A 9,282-nucleotide genomic window follows, 5' to 3' on the forward strand; every position below is an offset into this window, starting at 1 on the left:
ATGTAATAAAATACATCAAAAAGTTTAAGAAACCAACTTTTCCCTACTGAAAAAACTTTCATCTTTTTTTCTATTAATTGGTCAAGCCCGAGGAAGGGGTATTTCTAATTTCACTTTTCAAATTTGAATGGGACTGGTAATTAATCTGTTAAAAGATACGTGACATAATACTAGTTAATAATTTTGAATAAACTAACTACAATGGCGAGTTCTTATCTCATTAGGCCAAGTTGTTGATCTTAGTTGATCCTATGATTAATATCAGAATCAAAGACCTTTTTTTGGTATAATTCTTCATTCTTGCTCTATGGGAGAGAAATTTTTGTAATAATACTAAAAATTGTAAGTTTTTCTATCTTCATAAATATCTTAATTAAGAACTAAGTATTCACTTTTTACTAGTAATTTATTTGACCAATTCTAATTTTTTGATTTGAATATTTGAAGTATTTAGGAAAGACTCAAAATAAATAAGAATAGAAAATTCTAAAATTCTCTTTAAGTTAGTTTAAGTTAGTGCATATCTTTATTTTTTTTATTGACTCCTTTCGAAAAAGGCAAGATCTGGCGAATCGGAAACAATTAATTACTTTTTATTTTTTATGGAACATACATATCAATATGCGTGGATCATACCTTTGATTCCACTTCCAGTTCCTATGTTAATAGGAGTGGGGCTTCTTCTTTTTCCGACGGCAACAAAAAAATCTCCGTCGTATATGGGCTTTTCCTAGTGTTCTATTGTTAAGTATAGTCATGATTTTTTCGATCGATCTGTCTATTCAGCAAATGAATAGCAGTTCTATCTATCAATATGTATGGTCTTGGATCATCAATAATGATTTTTCTTTAGAATTGGGCTACGTAATCGATCCACTTACTTCTATTATGTCAATATTAATTACTAGTGTTGGAATTATGGTTCTTATTTATAGTGATAATTATATGTCTCATGATCAAGGATATTTGAGATTTTTTGCTTATATGAGTTTTTTCAGTACTTCCATGTTGGGATTAGTTACTAGTTCAAATTTGATACAAATTTATATTTTTTGGGAATTGGTTGGAATGTGTTCCTATTTATTAATAGGATTTTGGTTCACACGACCGGTTGCGGCAAATGCTTGTCAAAAAGCGTTTGTAACTAATCGTGTAGGGGATTTTGGTTTATTATGAGGAAGACAGCGCGAGCGCGTAGAAGATCGAAGAACACAACCAGAAAAACCTTTTCTATGCCCCAGCTATTCTTTTTCTATTCTTGATCCTTGTGTCATGCATGAAGTTTCCCTGGCGTAGGCTCACAGTCAAATACACTATCCAATTCCACGAAATGAAAGGGTCACCCCCGGTTGACAAGAATCTATCAATTATTCATTCGAAATATAGATTGAATGCTAATAGAGTATGATGATCTTTCCTTTTAGGCCTACTTTGTTGAAGATTGAATGACTTTCTTTCTTCAGATTGAAATGGAATTCTAAATTATCCTAGTGGAGAGGCGCTCCCATTCTGTTAGAAAGGGAAATCAGATCCCTTGTTTCTACTGGAATATAATGACCAATGGCAGACACATGCTATTGACTCATCAGGGGGGAGATCGCGTAAGCCTAAATGTCGTATATACGGAAGAGTTCTTTCTGACTTCTTTGCCTGCCTGTTGTAGCTTGTGGCTTTCTTCGTTGGCTTAACCCCCTCCTCTTTCCGTCCGCTCTTACCGAAGTGAGCAAATTGCATGTAGAGATCCGTAGGGGCTTATAGTTTAATTGGTTGAAACGTACCGCTCATAACGGTTATATTGTAGGTTCGAGCCCTACTAAGCCTACCACCCCCCTCTCTTCACCTGATTCAATGAATGTCGATGCAAAATAGATTCCATGGCTGGTTTAGCTTGACTTCTCTTTCACTCAATTCCTCATGAGCTTCTTCTTCTAAGAAGCACCCTTCAGCCGATCTCAATCCCTAGAAAACGGATCACTGAGTCAAGCACGGCAGGCACACTTGCTATATCTCCACCTACTGGGCGAATCTCACAAGCTACAGCTACGGGTGGTTTCAAAGGAAGTGTCAAACTTCTTTCTTCAACTTCTGCTACAAAGCCATTCGCGGGGGCTTCGAAGGCATAGCAATGGCCAGTTACTCAATACCGAGAAATGCTAACACGTCTAAACCAAAGACTACTGATCCCGCATCTGGCCTTAGCGACCTACTCCCTTGCACTATTTTCGAATTTGCTCTTAGTGCGTGGCTTTCGTGTGGTTGCCAAATAGTCGACATTGCCCTACTGGAAAGAGTTTTCAGTGTAAGATAAAGCTAAAGCTTGCAAAGAAGCTGACTCCCTTGACTCTCGTAATGTTTGCAACGAATGGTGAGCTTCAGATTCGCTTCTCCCATCGTAAAGTGTTCTGATCTTTTCTTGATTCTCATTCTTTGAAATTCTCTTACAATAATTCAATTCACATGGTTTGGCTGGCTTCATCAACTCCGCGAAGGGTATCGAGAAACTTCCTTTGAATCTTTCTTCGGCAATGGATCCGACAAAGGCTTTTAAAGCCACACTACTTAGACCAAGAAGGTAGTTGGACGACCGACGGGGATAGCTGTAGCGCCTGAGGGGGTGATGAGGACAGAAGAGTTCGTTCAAGCTTCATCTTCCTAACCTTGAACAGACAGCACGGGATCTCGTGATTGCGAGTCTAGGGACTCATAAAAGGCTCACTACCAACGCGATTCAGTCTTTGCGGGAGATGAATTGAGTCTTTTGCCTCACCTCGGATCGAAAGATTTCACTAAGCAACTCACTACCAGAACGTAAGTGAGGTAGGAAAGTGGTTTTCTCTTATTGTTTTGATTCATATGCCCTTCATTCATTATGTGTGTCCTGCGGGACTAGTAGTATCTGGCCGCCCTGGACCGTTCATTGATTCACCCTTTTTCTACAGAATTAGAAGTTGACCCGGCGGGAGGAGATATGAATTCGCTTTCGAAATGTTCCAACGTTCAGAAGGAGTCGATAACGAAGCTTTCGTTAGCATTGATCACAGAACCGAGCAAAGAAAAAAGGGTCAATCAGAAGAGATGAAGGTGCGGCAAAGGTTATTGCGCTTATCTCCTTTCTTCATGGTCCGGGCAGTCACAGAATGAGTTCGAAATTCCCCATCGAATATAGGATATATGACAGTCGGGGTGACCGATGCACCTCTTCGAGCAAGGGTTCTTTTAATGGATGGAGTGGATCTTTCCCCTTCTACTTCTAATCGAGGGTCCGTTCTCACTTGTAGACAGGGTCAAGGCCCGATACGAATTCACTCACGGCAAACAACTTTCTACAGAGTCCGTTGACAAGATGGCGCTGCATAATCAAATGTATCTCGAGCTTGAAGCTTGACACGACATTAGTTAACATAATGCTTTGCTTTCAATTCCTTAGTTAGAAACAGGTCTTGGATTTACGTAGGGAGTAATAAGCAGAGCATCAACATAAGAAGCCAAACGTCTATCTCTGGATGGGACACATTGACTCCCGCATTTCATGCTCAAGCCTGAAGTTCTTAATTCATTATGCTTTCAAGTGCGTGCAGCAGATTTGCCACTTTGACCTGCTCTGGTCGAAAGGCTCGTAGTTGGGACTTACAGTTTAAAGGGCTCTCACGGTTCCTTAGAAAATGTTTGCAAAAAATGCCTTATCTACTCACATCTTAGTCACATTAATGACTCTTATTGATATGCTTGTGCGAGTGTTAGGTAAGCGTACACAAATTCAAGAAAAGCAAGAGTGAACCAGCCGGTGTCAAGGGGACTACTTGCAAGAAGTAGCCATTTGATCCGTCCCTTTGGCTCACTTCATCCGTATAAAGATGGGATCGCTAACATCCGTGCATGCAAGGCTTTCGCTTTGGCTTGGCTAAGTATTTCCATTTTCACCTCGTTTATGTGCCGTAGAGGGTAAGGGGTTCTTTCCCTTTCTCCTTGAAGAAAGTCAGAACTATCATCTCCCAAGCCCCTAATGTAAATATTCAGTAGTCTTACCCATATTCTTATTGATAATCTTGCCCTTTGAGAGCACCTTCTTCACCTCCAGTTCGTGTGTGATGCGCTTACAAGGTGAGTAATCTCATTGACTTCCCAAACAGCGTAAAAGAAATGAGGAATTGGTCCTGAGACAGAGCCGGTGTCTCTTGCCTAATCACTTGCCCTTGTTTCTTACGAGATTTCTAAAGGTGGATTCTACCTTGATTCTTAGTTCGTCTACTAACATGGAAGCGGGTCTTACCGTGTACCACCAATCCTGACCTCAGAGAGGTTTTCCAATAGAAATGTTGGCCAAATTCCTTTATCAGATTCGTCATCCGAAGGCGAAGATGAAGGCAATATGATGGATAGGGCTATGTTGACGTTGGAAGAAGGTCAATCTCATGGGACCTATTTCTAATGCTTCTGTGGTGCATAAACCTTTTCACTAAGGTCCAAGACTACGATGAAGCAAAGGGATAAGCACAAGTAAGTTCATATCTCTAAAAAGATATAGTAGAGAAGACTGGTAGTGCAACAGTTCCAGTTGATGGATAGCCGGTCTACAGTAAGGAAGAAGGTCAGGCCATTTCCCAGCCATCGGTCAGAGCTTCCCTCCCCTGACTTCAAAAGTTGTCCACTAGCCTCTTCAGTCGATCGAATAAGTTCGGGGGAGAGGCTTTCACTAAAGAGAATGGACGTATCGAGCAAGTGCTTACCGATTCACTTACGCAGCAGGTGAAAAAGAAGTGAAGGATGAACTCAAGCCTAGCCTAGCCGAGGAAAGGGGCTTTCTGAGGCTATGCAGATTGCCAAAAAGACCCATTTTGAATCAAATTAACGTCGTGAAGTCGGAGACGTTTTAGCGACCCTTCCCCGAGTGAAAAAGCAATTTCAATCGAAAATGCGCCCTTTCATACACTTTTTCTTTAGAACTGAGCGAAAACTGAGCGATTAGTTCGTTCTGAGTGAGTTCTCCTACCATCCTTTGATTTAGAATATAAACCCCTTCACAAAATGAGGCTGTACCCCACAATGTAGCGCGCTATCACACGCTCTTCCCGCGAGTACTCGATACACGATGTTTGGTACACTGAACACCTGCCCGATCTCTGTGGAAAAGGTTCTTTTGCAAGAAAATCACCTCCAACAGTGTCCGCGAAGAGAGACTTCAACATCCGCTACTACGGCATCGGGTCGTGAAGTTCACTTCTTGATTGTCAAATGCTCTGATTAGGAAATTCCTGCCTTTCCCTCACGCTCCTTTTGATTTGACTTTGGGTTGGGAAAAAGAGATCAAAAGAGTTTCAAAGAGAAAAGGAATTGAAAGCTAACTGAGCAATAGAAAGCACACAATAAGACACCATATATGAGCGGTTTCATTTTCATATTCGTTAAGCACCTGCTGGATAAGCAATCCTATTTCATATCTGTATCTAAGGCCCGTGTCACCATTATCGGTAGAAGACAAACGGATGAGATTCTGGTTGGAAAAAAGGTAAACTACATAGGAAATGTAAAACTGGTTTCCTGGACCTTGAAGTTGTAATATCAGAGAAAGTAGGAGAAAGGGAGTGAACAGACGTTCTCTCGAAGTCCGATTCATGCGTTGGGGCCAAGCCCGAAGAGTTCGCTATATGATTCACACATGCAGGTGAAAGGAAGCAAGGAACCCTGGTTCAAAAGGGAAGGGGGGAGATGGTGGTCAATTCTTCTCATAAACCATTTCTTGAATACAAGACGTGCAGCGCTTCTTCTGAAGGAGGGCACCGGGCACTAAGGACCTTATTTGAAGGGTAGAGCAGCTAGTATATCTTATCAGATGGGAAGTGTATTGGAGAAGCCCTCTAACTGCCTGAGGCTATGCTACGGTCTTACATTCGCCCACTTAGTATAAGCTGGAAGCACGGGGTGGGATCAACCAGATCCATCTCCTGAGGTCTTTGGCGCAGAGTGCGCGCCCTCACTCCCTACTAATATAGGGTTGGGCACATCCATACAGGTGCAATGAGGATCATGAAAAATCTAAGAGAGTGACTCAATTAGTTTCATTCTTTTTTTCTCATTGCTCTCCTTGCCTTGTTAATTTAATAGCACCTTCATGAGGAATGGGTAGCTTGTGTATGATTGCTTCGGGGAGTGAATTGCCTCTGCGTGGAGGAATCCTTGCTAACAAGAACCTTTCCTTTTTCTGATTGCTATATCCTCGACCGTATCCAAGCTCCGTGGCTAGTCTGCGCTCTTTGGTTCTTGCCAAGGAGCGTAGCCCGGAGGGTTTTCAGTTTCTTTCCTCTTGACCTTGCTCTTGACAAAGAGCCTACGAGAGATTTGTTCGGTTCGTACTTGTCATTCCCATGAGATAAGTAGGAAACTCTTGCAAGGATCTCAAATGGTCCACTTGCACTCCAATGATATGGATTCCTGACATCTTTCTTTCCTACCTCTTGCATTGCATTACCATAACGAAAAGCAAAATTCATTCAAAAAAGAAAAGAGAGATTGCTATTGCTCTTGTGACTCGGAATGAACCTTTCTCGGTAGAGGAAAGGAATAGCGATGGGGCCTATGAAGCATCCAGGAACAAGCAGATTCAATCTACCGACGAATTCTTGCGTGGTCTCCAAGGAAAGAAAAGGAAAAGGTCCGCTTCCACAATTTCATTATATTGAATCTGAATATCAGAATCGCTTATATAGTCATGACGAAACTAAATGGTTCGAATGAAGAGAAACAAAGAATCATCATTTGGAGGCTGTACACCTCATTTTCCTGGGATTGTAGTTCAATTGGTCAGAGCACCGCCCTGTCAAGGCGGAAGCTGCGGGTTCGAGCCCCGTCAGTCCCGACTGATTTCATAAATACATTCTCCTCTCCCTTGACTTGACGGAACCAAACCTAAGCAAGTTGATCACAGCCAAAAGTATGCCACTGGCAAGAGCAAAGGATTTCACACTAACTAAACATCTCCGAGGATCTCTATTCCTGTATCTCGAGAAAGAAAGACAGGCATTGCATAATACTAATGAGTACCCCACATGCCAACTATTTCCATATTCTGGCTGTACTACTTCTACCGTTCAACAGGTCTCTCTTCGTACGCATGGATGTCTAGTCAATAAATCCCCTGACCTGATCTAATAGCTTGTGAGCCTGCTGGTTCCTGCTCTCCTCTGAAAGAGAATATGAAAAGGGTTTTCAGTTTCATTTCATTCACAGATTCTAATTCTTTCTATCTAAGTCAATACGTCAAGGAGGAGTTCGAACATCAACTGGGGGGAATTTCCCTCTGTTTGAAGGAGTCAAATAAGAATCCAATCCACCCATTCCATATTCAAGCGAAGGTTTCGAAGCGTCTTGCCTTCTTGCTGCTGCTTTCAGAGCCAGGAGCAAACGGAAATTTGGAGTCTTATTTGCCACTTTGTCGAATTTAGCAAACCAACGGCTGCTTATGCCTAAAGGTGATGATCAAAACGAAAAGCCGGTGACTGTCTCTGGTTTCTTTCGTTATTCGCGCTTGTTTGAGATCGTGATGAATAGTCCGGACGAGAACCAGGACGTAAGCCTGGATTGGATCTATTTCACATCTGATGACACTCAATTCGTAAAAGTCTCTCTCCTGCAAGAAAGAGCATAGTCCGATTGAGCGATAGTTTGACCTATCAATTATGGATTGATTGCTTTCGACTTGATCGGAATTGAATTCGCTTAAGTAGAGTCATGTTGAATGCTATTTTCAATGAAGTTTTGCTGTTTGAGGAGACTCCTCTTATCTAAAATAGTCTTTTCAGGTTTAGCAGCTATAGCCCACTACACTTTTCAGATTGGATCGGAGTCTGATTAGCGAAAATGTGTGTTCATTTATGGATCGTTAGACGTGAACGTGCAAAGTCATTCCGAGTGAAGGCCCTTACCATCCGTATCCAAAACTCATTTTTCACATCTGCTGTGCTTTCCTCTTCTTATGCACTACTGTGCAAGCACACAAATGGGATATATGGTATTTCTCATGGTTGTTTTTCCGTCTGTTCTAGCTGATTCTTCTCTGCCTTGGTTTCATTCTTTCGATTCCGTGACATCGTAAAGAAAGCTGCAGTCCTTCGAGCCCGCCCCAAGGGTTCGACAACCGAGCTTTTCTGATCATTTCTCTTAAAGCAATAGGAAGCAAACCCTTCTCGTTCCCACGCATGGACATTCCATTGAATTCCCTTTAGTTCAGGAAGAGAGAAACCTCTCGATCGAAAAGCTAGGCTGGATCCCCTAACATAGTCAATTCCTCCATGACAGCTCTGTCTTTTGCAGTTGTTCTTTCTGAGAGAGAGGCTACTTCGCCTGGGAGCCGGTGACGAAGCTTGGAAGAACAGCCACATGGAGCAGGCTTACGACTTTCTGCCAATGCCAAGCTCTGAGATTGACATGACTTTCCCGTCTTCCTCACCTGATACGGAAAGAAGAGTAGGGATATGACTCGGACTGAAGAGACCACATTCTGTTGTTCTGTTTGGTAATCGATATCAACCTTCCTGGGCTAGGTGTACAGGTGAAATTGGAAGAAATGAAAAGACGATGCTATTCAAAGAGAAAGCCTTGAAAAACATCAGATTCACGCAAAGATAGGAAATCCCCCGTAAGATGGCGTGAACTGGCCTTATAAAGGCACGATCATGGGCATAGACAGGGGCGCCGGGTGCGCTTTACTTTGATCGATAGGCGATCGCCGGACTTGATCTTCCCGCAGAAAAGGGATGCTTGCTTCTATTAATTGTTCTCCCTTTCTTCCTAACACTGTTGAAGCTTCAACAAGGTACGATTTTGACTTCGAAAATGAGTTTCTAATACTCCCTGCTCCTTTACTGAAAAACAAGAGCTTGGAAATATCTTCATAGAAGAGAGCTATTATAATTGTCTCATTGGTGGAATCCTCCTGATGTTAGAAATTCACTCTGCATCGGTCTATCTGTAATCCGGATCTGATTCTAACCGTCAACAAGAGAAAATGTGACAAAGAAAACATCTTCCAATGCTACCTGTACCATAACTTAGTTCATTTTCCTACCTTTGATGAAGAAAAGCAGAATCAGTCATATTCTGAAAGAAACAATCAGATTTTAGTCATTTTGCCGCTATATGAGATCGAACTGATGCTGTTTTCTGAACCTCTTCTTAGCGAAAAGTAAGGTTAGGCCAATTTACCGGGGTTTTCGAAAGAATTCTCTTTTTTCTACGAGTCAGGTCAGCGACAAAAGAAAAGGCAGATTATGGTAGGTGATATCAAGT

The 9,282-nt window shown here is 42.0% G+C and overlaps 1 non-coding gene across 1 annotated transcript; it reads left to right on the plus strand.

The window, feature by feature from the left end:
• Positions 1–6,779: 6,779 nt before the first annotated feature.
• TRNAD-GUC (transfer RNA aspartic acid (anticodon GUC)) lies at positions 6,780–6,853 on the plus strand. Its single transcript has one exon. It is a non-coding gene; the product is annotated as a tRNA-Asp (tRNA).
• The last annotated feature ends 2,429 nt before the right edge of the window (positions 6,854–9,282 follow it).

This window comes from Cornus florida, unplaced genomic scaffold (assembly GCF_030987335.1).
Source record: "Cornus florida cultivar Cherokee Brave unplaced genomic scaffold, ASM3098733v1 CherokeeBrave_3.0.0_Hap2_scaffold_311, whole genome shotgun sequence".
In the NCBI taxonomy this organism is placed as follows: domain Eukaryota; kingdom Viridiplantae; phylum Streptophyta; class Magnoliopsida; order Cornales; family Cornaceae; genus Cornus; species Cornus florida.